This window comes from Bidens hawaiensis, unplaced genomic scaffold, assembly GCF_021521415.1.
Source record: "Bidens hawaiensis isolate Kalapana, Puna unplaced genomic scaffold, B.hawaiensis_p1.1 tig00014140_1, whole genome shotgun sequence".
NCBI classification, from domain to species: Eukaryota; Viridiplantae; Streptophyta; class Magnoliopsida; order Asterales; family Asteraceae; genus Bidens; species Bidens hawaiensis.
The window spans coordinates 246,571-262,406 of record NW_027492217.1 but is presented as its reverse complement, the minus strand read 5'-3'; the positions used below and the strand labels follow the sequence as shown (position 1 = coordinate 262,406).

Sequence of the window (15,836 nt, the reverse complement as noted above, 5' to 3'; positions counted from 1 at the left end):
AAACAGAATAATTTTCAAGAATCGTCTTGGTTTTTACTCTAGGGAAGTTGCCTTTGACACATACTACTAGTACTACTGAGAAGTTGCCACTATCACCAACTGCTCAAGTTAATGGAAGTAGGAAAGGCTTTAAGAACTTCACAACCAAAGAGATTGAGTATATAAGAGTACGAGCCGAATGTTTCTGATGCACGGTAAAGGTTTGCAACAATCATCTGATGTACGGTAAACATTTGCAGCAATCTTATATGAATATATAAGTTGTACTTGTTCGTAGTGGAAGTTGAGGATGCTGAAGAACATGCTGTAGGACAGTTGGAAACAAGTAGGGGTCAAGTTGACGTGTTGATGGGTTTCGAGTTGGCGGGTTTGCATGTTAAGATTCTTCAACCCTAACCCAGCTCATATATTTATTCGTGTCGGGTCGATCCATTTAAATTTGTGCTGTACTGTTCGGGTCAACCCATTTTACACTCATTTACGAATATGGGTAATACTTAGTGACTCAATTATAAATTAAGCAATTAATTACTGTTATATGCATATAAAACATTTTAATAATTTGTGATAGATTTAATTGTTTTTATGTATTAATCTCTCATTTTCAATTAACAAACTTAGGTTCACATAATTAGCTCAAAATAAGAACAAGCAAATTAAAATAATTAGAGAATAGACAATTAAAACTAAAAAAAATTATTGGAAGTGAATAGATATATGAAAAATTAAAATCTAAGTATTTAACTTTAAAATTTAACACTTCTTATCTTTAAAATCAAAATATTAACTTATCTAAAATTCTTAAACGGGTGAACAGGTAAACCCACTTTTTAAACAGCTCGGGTTTGATGACCTGTTGAAGAAAACGGGTTGTGTCAGATAACTCAAAACCTTATTTTTTCGTGCCGGGTTTTGAATCATGTCATGAATTTTCGCCCCTAGTAACAATAATCAACTAGTGGGATGCATTGCACTAATGGTGTTTGATTTCAATATCATACAATACTTGCGTTGATTTCTTATGTATTTTTTATTAACATTTTGAATTGATTGTGAATAACTGAGACTAGGAAAATTTTAATTCTTGAGAATAAGGAGCACTTTTATGGTAATAATAGTTTAGCTGAAAAACGTCAAGTTGTAATTGGGTCAGGTGTAAATAGGATTTTATTAATTTTTTTTTTTGAAACTTACCTCGTATACCTGAATGGGTTTTCTTGAGACGAGATACCAGTCATCCATACTAATTTTATCATTACTGACTTGAATCACCTAGAAACACCATCAAATAGAGGACCTACCACTGTGTGAAAACTCCTTAAGTCTGGTTTTGAATTTGAAAGTTGAAACCATAATATTTAAAAACAGTTGTTAAACCAATCGGATAACTCATTTTACAAGAATAATCAATCTTTAACATAACTACATTGATGTAATGTGAGATCGGCAAATATAACTACAGATGTAATATGAGATTAAAAATTTAAGTTTTGTCATAGCTGAAACACCGCCCTTAAGTTAATAGATAATATATTTCGGGCAATTGAGCTTATGGTTCAATACTTTAATAGCAGGAGTAATGGTTAACGCTTGAGATTTGAATGTCTTAGATTCGAAACTTGACTCAATAGGGTTTCTCACAGTAATGGGTATCCTCTTTGATGGTGTTAGTGAAGTCTGAAGTATCAAAATCAATACGAACAATTTACATCTGTCTAAAAGGGCTTACCCAAACATTGAGGGAGTTCCAAACGCTATTAAAAAATAAAAGAGAATATATTTGGGAAGTTGACCGTGGGAATAGAGAATAGAGATGTTGACTACGTGTGTAGATGGGTCTCATTAAAAACCAAATGAACTGCAACGTTACGACGCAATTAATTTGTTTGTTTTTCTTGTGTTCTTTGTCACCGGTTTTTGCGCTAAAACCCCATGTACTTATCGAGACCCCCACCCATATTTTACATATATCAATAAAATAACATTTGTGATGATATGCAAAAGGCTTTATTTTCTCTTTAAATGATCTTTTTATAACATTTTCGTTATAATAAAATAGTAACAATACGTATTTTAGTTCATACGGATGAATCACAGATCCAAGTCACACTCGTTAATCCACTAGATGTTTTCTTCTAAATATGTGAGTCAGATGTTTAAAAACAAAAAACTTGATATGTTTCACAACCGTTTAATGAAATACGCTCATATGATTTTCTTATTGACAGCGGTATAAGATGATTAGATAGAACGATATACTACCAGACGCACTATTTAAAATTTCGAGATAGCTATCTATGTTTATGCAAAAGGTGTAATATTGAGTAAATTGGTTAAAAATGAATACAATACATATTAGGCACATTAAGGAGGTGTTCGCGATTTCTTATTTTTGCCTCCTTATAACTTGTAGCATATCAATAAGTTAAAAAGTTGTTTGGAATTGCTTAATATACGAGTGAAAAAGTTCCTATAAGTCACAAGAATGCGACTTATAAATAAGTCATAAGAAGATAAACATAAGAAATCCCAAGGCCGGCTGGGACACTATGCAAAGCGGGCGACCGGCCGGGGTACTTAGTTTTCAGGGGCACAAAACTTTATATATATATATATATGAAAAAAATATGTATATTTAATGTTTACCCTAATTATGCAATAACTAGTTTGGTCTAGTGGCGAAGAGGCATGACTCCCAACCAAAAGGTTGTAGGTTCTAGTTTCACTTGATACAAATTTAAGCTTATTTTTATACAAAAAGTTTTTACACAATCTAAATCATAACCAAGTAAGCTCATATAAAAATTTAATTGTTTAAACAAAAAAAAAACCATTTAAATAGGGCCTATTTTTTTTTGCTTATATTATTTCGTTATTTGTTAGGGTCTATGGGCCTTTTTATTTCGGCTTGGCCAAGGCATATAAATTCTCGGAGACGGTCCTGAGAAATCCCAAACACTTGTCGTGTTAGGATATTTGCATCATCTAATCCTCTTGGATAGCTTACAAGTTGCATGATGTTTGTAAGATAACGTCATGACTTATCAAATGAAGAAGGGATATGATATTCGTACACCTTTTGGTTATCTACACACCCTACATACGATCGTATAGGGGTTATACGATAGTATGAAACCCCACGTTAAAAGGTGTGTGAATACTTCAAAGATGCATGAATAACCAATGCCATGAAGAGAGTCCCATTGGCAGGAGTGAAACAATAAATGCACTACATTAAATGCAATAGCATGACTGGTTGACCTACAATAAATAAAAAAAGGAACATAGAGAATACTAGGAAATAAATGTATACCAAAATAACGAGGAAGGTTTATACATGAGAACGTAGAAAATAATAATAATTTATTAAAAAATGAGAACGTAAGAAAAACAATATCAACTACAATACCAATCTATATAAACAATGATTTAAAATAAAAAAAAACCCTAAAAATTACAACAAAAGAATCAAAATCAAGAACAAAATAATAACAGCAAATACTTATAACAACAAAAGAAAAAATTTAATAATAACAATAAAATATAAGTCAGCAAATACTTATAATGTCTCATAATAAAAAATTAGCAAATACAAAAAAATAACAACAAACACCTATAAAAATAAACATAATAATAACAACAAATTAGTTCTTACTGCTTCATTTTAAGAATAAAATATATTTAATCATGTTTCCCAAAACAACATAGATGTGTGACAAGAATATACGTGAATTAAATATGTAAATGAAAACAGTATTACAAAATAAGAACATAACATATACACATTACAAAAATAAGAAAATGCAGCAAAATATAAACCTTGACAGAGAAACAAAATAATGACAACATTAAAAACAAAAACAAAAGACATAGGAAATTTTAGTGAAAATCATCACTGATAGAACAAAACAATAAATTATATATACACAAACATATTGAAAATAGACAATGTACAATCAAGCACTAAACCGCTTGAATTTGCACACTTCATAAACTCGTATTTTTGCAGCCAAGATCACACAAATAATATAAACATCTGCAGTAGTATAATATAACAATTATTTTCATGATTTTATTTTTTATCATTATATAGAGACTTATGATTAAATTAGACATCCATGCAACAAAATTCTTACATATACATTTCGTTTAGATAAAGACATAACTATCCAGTAAGATAATAAATAAAACTTTTTCCCTTACACAGGTATATAACATAGGCTTAAATGTTTTTTCAAGAAAGGCTTTTTAATATATTTTCTATGTCAGTTCTAACCCAATATTCTTAATAATATTAATTTAACTAATAAATAAAATAAAAAATGTAAAAGGGGGGCAAAGAGTACTTGAAAACATAAAAAAAAGTCAAAATAAGGTGTGATTTGTTTATAGGAGGAATATAGATACAAGTACAACAACCACAAAGAAAAAAATGACAAATAAAAACAAAAACCACATTTACAAATACGTTTGTAATTTAGGAAACAACCAAAAGAGGTGCAGTGAGATTTTATTTGACTTTTAGCTTTGGTAATTTCGTTACTGTGTTTGTCATTTTACTGTCTTTTACCCCTTTGGCATCATGTTAGTGATCTCTTGTTTTGTTTTTCACACATTATCCAACAATCTCATCTATAAAAATACAACTTTGTTATAAGATTTATTTTAATTCAGATATTCGTTTCGTTTTTATTTTTATTATTATTATTTTTTTTGGCAAGAGCATTTAAGAAAGTAATGAAACATTCATTTGAGATTATATAAGACTGTGGTGAGTTAATAAAAAATTGACAGTGCTTCTAGTATAGTTGAATCAAGGTAAGGTGTAACTTAGGAAACAACCAAAAGATGTGCAGTGAGATTATATTTGACTTTAGCTTTGGTAATTTCGTTACTGTGTTTGTCACTTTTGTGTCTTTTACCCCTTTGGATCATGTTAAACAAAGTGATTTCTTGTTTTATGTTTCACACATCATCCAATAATTCCATCTATGAAAATACAACTTTGTTGTAAGATTTATTTTATTTTGGATAGTCTTTTTTTAATAAGAATATTTAAGAAAGTAATGAAATATTCATTTGAGGTTATATAATATTGTGCTCGATTAAATCAAAATTAATCAAAGCGTTTCTAGGATACAAGATTGAGGTTTCAAATAGCAGTTTCCGTTCCTATAAGGTTGTGGGTTCGAATCCATTAATGTACAATAACGTATTTTGAAGTAGAATTAGTAAATGCTTAAGCTATCAGTTATAAAAAAAATCAAGTTAATTACAATATTTGATTAATTTAGCAAGAAATTTAATAAGTTATTACTTGCTATAATCAACATTTAAAAAATGTTAATCCACAATGCCAAAAAAAAATTAAGATAATTGATTAATATATATATATAATAAAGATAATATTAATTAATGTAAATAATACCAATAAATATTAAATACACCACTTTATTGTAGAAAAAAAGATGTAACACTAAGGCTGAGGGGTGTGGGGGGCGCGAGTGGGGGCTCCAGCCAATAATATTGTGACGTGTGGCAGAGAGAGAAACTTGATAAGATGGGTGTTGGTTGTGGTGCTCGCGCCCCTGGCCCTGGTGTGGAGGGGCGCGAGAGGGGGCGCGAGCGGTTTATTTTTTTATTTTTTTATAAATGTATTAAAAAAACGTATTATTAAAAAAACAAGAAATTATTTAAAAAAACACACATTTTTTTGAAAATTCATAATAAAAAAAAAACATACTAAAAATTAAACAAACAATAATATTTAATAATAAAACTAATCTAATACAAGATCATCTGGTCGCCTCGCCCACAAATGTTCAACCAACTCATGTCGAAGCTCCCCGTGTATCTCACGGCTCTTGATATTTGCTATGTTATGAAGTTTTTGTTGATCACTGATTGTGGACGGTTGTGGCGGAATGTCACCTTGGTAGTTTTGGCATATAGATTTGCCCTCGTCTTCTAACGTCATGTTGTGTAGGATAAGACACGTGTAGACGACGTCCATTATCCTCTCCCGAGTCCAATAACGTATCGGGTTCGCCAGAACATAATATTGTTTTTTTATAGCTCCAAAAGCTCTTTCAATATCTTTTCTAGCAGACTCTTGCTTCTTCGTAAAATACTTCCGTTTGTCGGCGATTGGATCTTTAAAAGCTTGAACTAACACAGCCCATTCGTTGTAAATACCATCGACCAGATAGTACCCGTACCTGAAGAGTTCTCCATTTGCAACAAAAGATTGAGGTGGTTCAACCCCGTCGATAAGGTCGTTGATCAAATGTGACTGATCGATAACATTAAGGTCGTTATTTGACCCAGCAACACCAAAAAAAGCATGCCAAAACCAAAGATCCTGTGACACCGCCGCCTCAAGTATGAGGGTCGGCCCTTCATGATCACCACGGTGGAACTGACCTCGCCAGGCCGTTGGACACATAGCCCATCCAACATGCGTACAATCGATGCTACCTAGCATCCCAGGAAAACCATGTTTTTCTGCGTGCACCTCATATATGCGTTGGATGTCATACGTTGTAGGTTTACGCAGATATCTCCGAGCGTAAGTCGATATGACTCCTACGTACAATATATATTACAAAATGTAATAAATATTTAATAAAAAGTAAATTAATGTTTTTTACCTTGGCAGAAAAAATGAAGGGATTCACGTGCAACCCTTTTCGACATCTGTAAATACTCATCCAAAGCGTCCGACGAGATGCCGTACGCTAATTGACGGATAGCAGCCGTGCATTTTTGAAGAAAGGTAAAACCGGGAAGACCCCTAGCATCCTCCCTTTGTTGAAAAAAGGGATACCGTGCCTCTAAATCACTCGCTATACGCGTGAACAATTGCCTGCTCATTCGAAAACGAGTTCGAAAATCCGACTCCGCGTATACCGGTTGAGGGCTAAAATAATGCCTCATCAAAGTATCGTTAGCACCCGATCAATCACGATCACGAGGTGGTGCTCTAACCCTCGGGAGTCGGGGTTGATGGGCTTGATTTTGCAAGAGATTGACCACGGTTGCGGTCAAAACTCCCCCTACATGAAGAAGCAAATCTTCCTCTTCGGAGGAGTCGGAATCAGACGAGTACGACGACATTATTTTTAAAAAAAAAATTGGGACGATGGGTTGTTTTTGGATTTTTTTTTGAAGTTGTGGTAATTGATTTATATGAAATGGGTTATATATAGGAAAAAAATTTTGGGTTTTATAAAGGAGTCTGGGATATTATATATGAGTTTGGAGATTGAAGTTGTGTTTGATATGATTAAAATGGGTTGATTTAGGGGTATTATATAGGATTTTGTAAAGGTTTTTTTAAAAAAAAACCCGAGCTCAACGGCTCTTTTGGGTGGGCCCACCAGCTTTTCCTCTCTCTTCTCCCGCGATCACCCTTGCGCCCGCCTTGAAATCCGCGCTCGCGCCCCTCTCGCGCCCCTCTCGCGCCCCGGGGCGCGAGCGGATGGCCTCACGCGCCCTTTCTCGCGCTCCACACCCCTCAGCCTAAGGCTAATGGATGTGGATACCATTTTGTCTATCACTCTACAAAGCCACGTCAGCGTCACATCATACATTACTTTACTTTACTCCCTTCCACAATATTAAGGAAATGGTTACCAATTTATCACTTTACTTCTTTTTAAATAAAATTATATATATATATATATATATATATATATATATATATATATATATATATATATATAATTAGTTTAATATAACCAAAACTAAATTTATAACATTAGGTGTAAAAGACTTATTTTTTTATAATAATAATAAAAAGGATAAAAGAAAGCTCAATCTCTCTTCCTGTACTCTTCCAGCCATCTATCTTCACCAACAAAATTCCCTATATCTTTTCTAATCTTAAAATTTTCCAATCTTAAATTTTTTGTTATAAAGAGAATAAAAGAAAGCAGAAGCTTTAAAGGGGAGAAGATGAGCGGCATTTTGATCGACAAATTCTCTACAATAATTTTACCGCCGGGCAGCCCGGCCCGTCAACAGCGGGGCGATGTCTGCCGCCGACACCGCCCGCCATATCATCAATCCAGCGACAAAACAAGGTCAACACCTGATAGCCTAACTACCATTTGAGTTTCCTAAAAAAATGGGGAGTTTGAGACTTTGAGCTAATTATCATAAAATTTTGAGCACAGAGTGTTATATTTAAAATGCCAAATTGATAAATAAAAGATTTAAAAAAGTTATAAAAGCACGAACAAATTTATTACAAACCTTATACTTTAAAATAAACTTATAACTCATCTGAATAATGGCTTCTTTTATGTGTTGCATCATACTCAATTGGCACAAAATAATCAAACATTTATTAAAGAGTGACAACATTAAAAACTGGCAATCCATCACAACATATAACTCATTCATTTAAATTTTTAAAACCTTGTTTTCACAGGATAAGACTGTCTTCATGGTTATGTTTTTTTTTTTAATATTTATAAATAGAAAACAAAATGTAACTTTTGGATTATAAAACATAGAAAGCATGTTATGTCGAATATTTTGACAACATAATCAAATAGGCATGGGCATGAGGGTGTAAAGAACCAAAAATATAATCATGTTGTATTTCTTTGGTTTGAGTAAATAAAATAATAAAAAAAAGAAAATAATATAAAAAAGTTAATGAGGTTGAGTAAAGTTTAATGGGGTGGAGTTAATGCAGTCCCACCAGACACGCTCATTGCTCATTACTCCCTCTTCACTTTTTCCAACCCTTTTTCTTAAATGAATTCAAAATCAAATTCCCACTTTATTTTTAAACAATGGCCGCATGTTAGTTCTTTTTTATAAGTTAAAGTTATAAAATACAATATATTTTAGTTATAAAAGTTTTAAAATACAATTAAAGAACAAAAAAAAAATACACATAATTTTTATGCTAGAAGATAAAGTTCAATAAACGTATCAATTTGTCATGTTATTAAATACTGTTTACTTTTAACTATTTATTAACCAAAAGTAATAAGTTCTTAAACTTTAATCATGTAATGAATAACTAAGAAAAATAATATTTATTTATAGAGTGAAAGAAATATAAGAAAGAGGCATTTTAACCTATTGACCGCTATGGTTATGATTAAGGACATCTCATAACAGAATATTAACCGAATTAAACCGAAGAAATTCAAACATTGTTACGTTAAGGTGAAAATATATTTACATGTATATATGTGAATTGAGTCTATGTGTCAATATTATAACAAAAAAACCTTGAGTATATGTATATATTAACCTTCATTCAACTCTCATTTAATATCATCAATTATTTTTTCATGCTCATTTAATTTAATTGTTTATCAAACTTTGCTTGGTTAATTAACCACATAAAACCAAAACCAAACCATAATCAAGCAGCATAACCAATTAAACAAAACCAAAGTTCCGTTATGGCTATGCTTAACAGAATCTCATAACCAAATCTAGCGGTTATGATTATGATTATGGTTAAGGATAAAAACTGTTAAACCAAATCGAGCCAAACCAAACCGGACTTCTAATTTGAAAGGTAAAAACAATATATATATATATATATATATATATTTTAAAGTAAAAATAAAGGAGACCATATGAGAAGAAATAAAAAGAGAAAAAAGTAAAAGAAAAAGACATGTCTCCACTCTCCTCTCTTCTTCTTCTCTCTCCGGTCAAATACCCAGTTCAATTTCGTCATGTCTGACTTTGCAAAACGTTGACTTTTCGTCAAATCAGTTGTCAGGTGTGTTACCCAGTGACATTTGGTCGTTAACTTCGTTAAGATCACTTGATGTTTCTAATAACTTTCTTGATGGTGAAATCCCACCTGAAAAGATTGAAACTTTATTTGATTTAAGGGTTTTTAATTTAAGCAGCAATAATTTCAGTGGTGAGTTGCCTGATAAAATTGGAGAGTGTTTGTTATCTGTTGATTTTAATAATAATTATTTGGTGGGAACATTGCCTGAGTCTTTACAGAAGCTTAGTTTATGCAATGTGGTTAATCTGAGGGGGAATTACTTCGCCGGTGACGTACCCGTGTGGGTTAGAAGTTTGAAAAGTTTTGGAAATATTGGATGTTTCCGTTAATAATTTCACGGGTTTGGTTCCGAACGCGTTGGGTGATCTTGAATCGTTGAAAAGTTTGAATCTTTCGTTGAATCAGTTCACCGGGGGTTTACCCGATTCGTTGGCGAAATGTGTTAACCTTTCGGTTATTGATGTTAGTTTTAATTTGTTCACCGGAGATGTTCCGCGTTGGGTTTTTGGTTTAAGGTTAAAGGGTGTGTTTCTTTCGGGTAATCAGTTTACGGGGAATGTTGAGTTTGGTGAACCTGGTGGTGGTTTTGACAGTCTTGAAGTTTTGGATTTGTCTGCAAATTTGTCGTCGGGTCCGATCCCGTCGTCGATTGGTGAGTTTAGTCGGTTGGTGGTTTTGAACATGTCGAGAAACAGTTTGATCGGTTCGCTTCCGGGGAGTTTGGGTGGATTGAAAGGTGTGAGTGTGATTGATTTAAGCCATAATTGGCTCAATGGCAGCATTCCTAATGAGATTGGTGGTGTGGGTTCGTTGGAAGAATTATGGCTTGAGAGTAACTTCTTGACTGGCTCGATCCCGGACCAGATCCAGAACTGCTCGGGTTTAACCACTCTGTAAGTCTTGATCATTACTTGATATGATTCTGTTTAGGTTTGTTCCGTTTTTACAATGGGATCGGTTTTGGTTTTAACATCTGGGGTTGAAATCTTTTGGGTGAAAAATTTTGAGTTGCACAATTTATTAATTTCTTATAAATTACTTAAAGTCGATTAGTGTCATTCGGTTTGGGTTTTTCGATTTTTGTTTGATGGAAAAACCAAAAAAATATGTTTTTTTTATAAAACATAAAACGAAACCATCGGATTTTTATTGGTTCAGTTTATTATCATTTTTAGATAAATTACTTTAAAACGATTTTTCTGTTCAGTTTTTACGATTTGTAGTTGTACCAAACCGAACCGAAAAGTCAGTTTAAAAAGAAAATAAAAACAAATCATCGGTTTTTATATTAGGTAGGTTATTTCTGTAATGCCGGTTATTCCGGTAATGCTTCGATTATTTCGGTTTGGTTACCTCAGTTATTCGGGCTACAGTTCAGTTACTTCGGTTTTGTGCACACCTCTGATCTGAAAGTGTGTTCAAAATTAATTAAACTGATTTTTTTTTATTTTTCACGTGCAGGATATTATCTCAAAACAACATTACCGGTACGATCCCGGTATCCATCGCGAAATTAACCGAGCTTGAGTATGTTGATTTATCATTCAAGCGTCTCTCAGGAACTTTACCAAAAGAACTAACAAACCTCTCAAGCCTCGTGACATTTAACGTCTCGCATAACAACTTTGAAGGCGAGCTTCCGCTTGGTGGCTTCTTCAACACGATCCCACTTTCTGTGGTTTATGATAACCCGTCTCTATGCGGGTCAATAGTCAACCAATCGTGCCCCGGCGCACACCCAAAGCCAATAGTCCTGAACCCGAACCCGTCTCGGTCAAACCACGGGTCAACCGCTTTAAACATGAGTCACAAAAGAATCATTCTTAGTATATCTGCAATTATAGCTATTGCAGCTGCTGTGTTTATAGCTTTGGGTGTAATTGTGGTCACAATTCTTAACCTCCATGTTAGGAACTCGATGTCCCGATCCGCTGCGGTAGCGCTCACGTTTTCTGGTGGAGACGAGTTCAGTCACACACGCTCACCGAGCTCGGATTATGGAAAACTTGTTATGTTTACTGGTGATGCCGAGTTTGTTTCTGGGACCAATGCGTTGCTTAATAAGGAGTGCGAGCTCGGGCGGGGCGGGTTCGGGGTTGTGTACTGGACTGCTCTCAGGAATGGGCGGACGGTCGCGATAAAAAAGTTAAATGTCTCAAGCATGTCAAAATGCCAACAGGATTTCGATCGGGAGGTTAAGAAACTCGGGACGATTCGACACGCGAATCTCGTGTTGCTTGAAGGGTATTATTGGACTCCTACGTTGCAATTGTTGATAAACGAGTATGTGTCGAGTGGGAGCTTGTATAAGCATTTGCACGAAGGAAATGACGAAAATACCCTCTCGTGGAGAGAACGGTTTGAGATCATACTCGGGACCGCAAAGGGTTTGGCTCATTTGCATCAAATGAAGGTCATTCATTATAATATTAAATCGACTAACGTTTTAATCGATTGCTCGGGTGAAGCGAAAGTCGGAGATTACGGGTTGGCGGGACTTCTACTGTCGTTAGACCGACACGTGTTAAGTGGGAAGATTCAAAGTGCTCTCGGGTACATGGCGCCCGAGTTCGCGTGTCAAACGGTTAAAATAACCGAAAAGTGTGATGTTTACGGGTTTGGGATATTGGTGCTCGAGGTCGTTACGGGGAAGAAGCCAGTGGAGTATATGGAGGACGATGTGGTAATTTTGTGCGATATGGTACGGGGAGCGTTGGATAACGGTCGGGCTGATGAATGTATTGATAGAAAGTTGAAAGGTGACTTCCCGACAGAGGAGGCTATATCGGTAATCAAGCTTGGGTTGGTTTGCGCATCGCAGGTACCGTCAAACCGACCCGACATGGAAGAAGTGGTGAAGATTTTGGAGTTGATTCAGTGTCCTTCTGAAGGTCAAGAGGAGATAGAATGAAAAGGGTAAATTGGTAAAATGCTGCTGGCAAAGACGACCGGTCTCGGGTATGATTGTTAATGCGGAGAGTACAACAGATCAATGCGTGGTATGATGTTGTATGTGATCTAAAAGGGTACACATGACATGGGGTCTTTGGTGAGAGCATTTTGCCTTAAGTGTTTTGAAGGCAAGGTGGTAGATTTTGTTTGATATAGGTTAGGATCATATCATACTTGTGTTATTTAAGTTTGTTTTTTGGTTTTAATTAATGTTTTATGTGATTTGTATTGGTGAAAAAAGAAAATATTTGTCGGTTTATAATTGTTCCTATTTAACTTCTAGGTTACAAACTTAAAGGGCTAATTCGTCTTTTATTAACGCCATCCTTTTTTTTAATCTTTATTCTTTTTCGTTTAAATATCGCAAGGGCAACATCGTCTTTTTCTGTACACTCTTCTTTATTGACTCCCTACTGGGACCGGAAATAAAGGATAAAGAACAAAAAGGGAAGAAATATCCGGTATAAATTCTAAGAAAATATTATATTTTATCAATTTTCTATATCGACTTTTACTAATATAGAAATACCAAACAATAAAACATACATATATTTAGGATCAAGATAATTTCCGAATTCCAGATAATCTAAAAATAATTAGAAACTCTTTAACAGACAATAATTTCATTTATACATTTGATATTTTTTGAGAGTAGATTTGTCACAAAATTAGATATAATAAATCAAAAAATATATCGTTATAGTTTTATTATATTTTCTTGGTTTGGGAAGAGAATATAATCATGCCCTCTAATACTGAGGTTTCAAGTACGTACTAATACATATTTCTTGAAAAGTTTTACAAAAAATACAATTTAAATATAACTAATTATTTAACATTTTAACCATAAATTAATAGCATACAACAGACATACTGCTTTCCCCGTGACCGAGTGGTCAAATGGTATGATGTTTGTCCTTAAAAAATGAAATGATGTGTTCAAATTCTTACAATTGCAACGTTAGGTAGATTTTATGTGAAAAAACTCAAAAACAGTTGTTTTAAAAAAATTCTAGTTTTATATGAAATTTGACCACTTAACTTTAATACTGGTCCCATAATTTCGATAATTGATGAATGTATTTTTGAATTTGAACGCAAGCAAATCTAACTTTAATTTGTTGGAAGTGAGGATCTCTTTTGTCATTGCACATCGCAACTAGAGAACTTTAAATGCATACTCACATCTTTCTTGCATCCCTCTTGCGTCTTTTGAGTAAGTATTTTTATTATAATAAATGTTTAAAAACGATTTTAATTTAACTCACATATTTTCGTTAATATATTTACTTTTTCTTGTCAGATTTGGTGGAGTGGTAAGATTCTTGCCTTTGTATGAAGAAGACCATGATTCAAATCCTAACATTGATGTATATTGTTTTCTTGTAGTTGTTTAGGAGTAGGAAATAGATAAGTGTGTGAATCACGTTAAAAAATTACTTTTTCTCTATGTAAGAAAGCAACTAAGTTTAAACTTATGTAATAACAATGATGCATGAACATTATATTAAAATTGAAGATATACTATTTACCTATACACTAATTTTTATATATATTCATGGTATATATATTTAAGCAATGCAAATCAGCATAAAAAAGATATACATCAAATGTAAACAGTATACATGGTTAAAAATAAAAATATTTGAGTTTTAACGAGATAAATATATAGTGTACACTTGACTTATAGTTACTTGGATAATAGTGAGATAAATAGTGTACACTTTGCTAGTTTTCGGATATTTTTCATGTTAATATCCCATCAAGAGTATTTACATTTGAATCTTCATCTCCGTCCCTTAAATATAAATAAAATAAACTTTTATTTTAAAATTTTGTTAACATATAAAAAACGTCACATCAGATTTTCCATACATATCTCTATTCAGATAAGAAATATTTTTCTTTATTGCTTTTTTTTTTAACATTTCTACACACATACTCATAAACAGAAAAATATAAGAAATGAGTATAGAGGGTGAATAGTGGATTAGTGGCTCCCTGTATAGGACGGACTAGTGTTTTAAGATAAATTTCTTATATTTTAAGAATGAGGATAGAATATAGGTTGAGGATGCTCTAAGGTGGCGTGGAGTAGCTTAAAACTTATATATAATGTTAACGAAACAAATGCCTTATGATGCGACAAAGTTAGGATCCGCATTTTTTTAAAAAGAAAAATGAAATATTTATTTAGAAGTATATGACGTGTTAATTAACAACAGTACTCTTAAATTTGGATAGTATTTTTGTTGGTGTAATAATTGTTGCTTAAATTTGAAGCCATTGGTACAATTAAATGGTATTGTAAGCTTTAAATGGAAAGGGGCCTAATGAATAAACATGCACAAGACCAATTTATTAGAAATTTGGATAGTAATGAATTTAAAAGTCTTAGTTTATTCATAACAATGAGTGCAGATTTATAACATTTCCAAGCTAATATCAAAAAGAAGAATATGTAAAAGTAAATGTTATAATAAATATAAACAAATGCTTATTTTAGAATCTTGATCTCCTGCATGAATTGAGCATAGTATTAATTCAAAATATTAAATATTTGAATTTATTGTGATTCTATCTTGCATGAATTGAGCATAATATTAATTCAAAATATTAAATATTTGAATTTATCTTGATCTCCTGCATGAATTGAGCATAATATTAATTCAAAATATTAAATTTTTTTAATATTTTGAATTAATATTATGCTCAATTCATGCAGGAGATCAAGATTCTAAAATAAGCATTTGTTTATATTTATTATAACATTTACTTTATTTATAACAATGAGTGCAGATTTATGTCATTTACAAGCTAATATCTAGGAGAAGAATATGTAAATGTAAATGACATAATAAATATAAACAAATACTTATTTTAGAATCTTGATCTCCTGCATGAATTAAGCATAATATTAATTCAAAATATTAAATATTTGAATTAATTGTGATTCTATCTTTATTATTAATATGCCCCGGCAAGATTGGCGGTCTAGAAGTTAGTGCAATCTTGGTCATTAAGAGATCAAATCTTGAACGAGGAGTCGGCTTTGTAAGAGCATCAGCTAGTTGATCATCCCCGGCAATGTGAGTAACACGAACGGATT

The 15,836-nt window shown here is 32.8% G+C and overlaps 1 pseudogene across 1 annotated transcript; it reads left to right on the top strand.

Annotated features, from left to right (window-relative positions):
* Positions 1 to 111: 111 nt before the first annotated feature.
* On the top strand, positions 112 to 12,887 carry LOC143545979 (uncharacterized; annotated as a pseudogene). Its single transcript, XR_013137536.1, has 4 exons — positions 112 to 157; positions 278 to 367; positions 9,617 to 10,668; positions 11,237 to 12,887. The product of XR_013137536.1 is annotated as an uncharacterized LOC143545979 (transcript).
* The last annotated feature ends 2,949 nt before the right edge of the window (positions 12,888 to 15,836 follow it).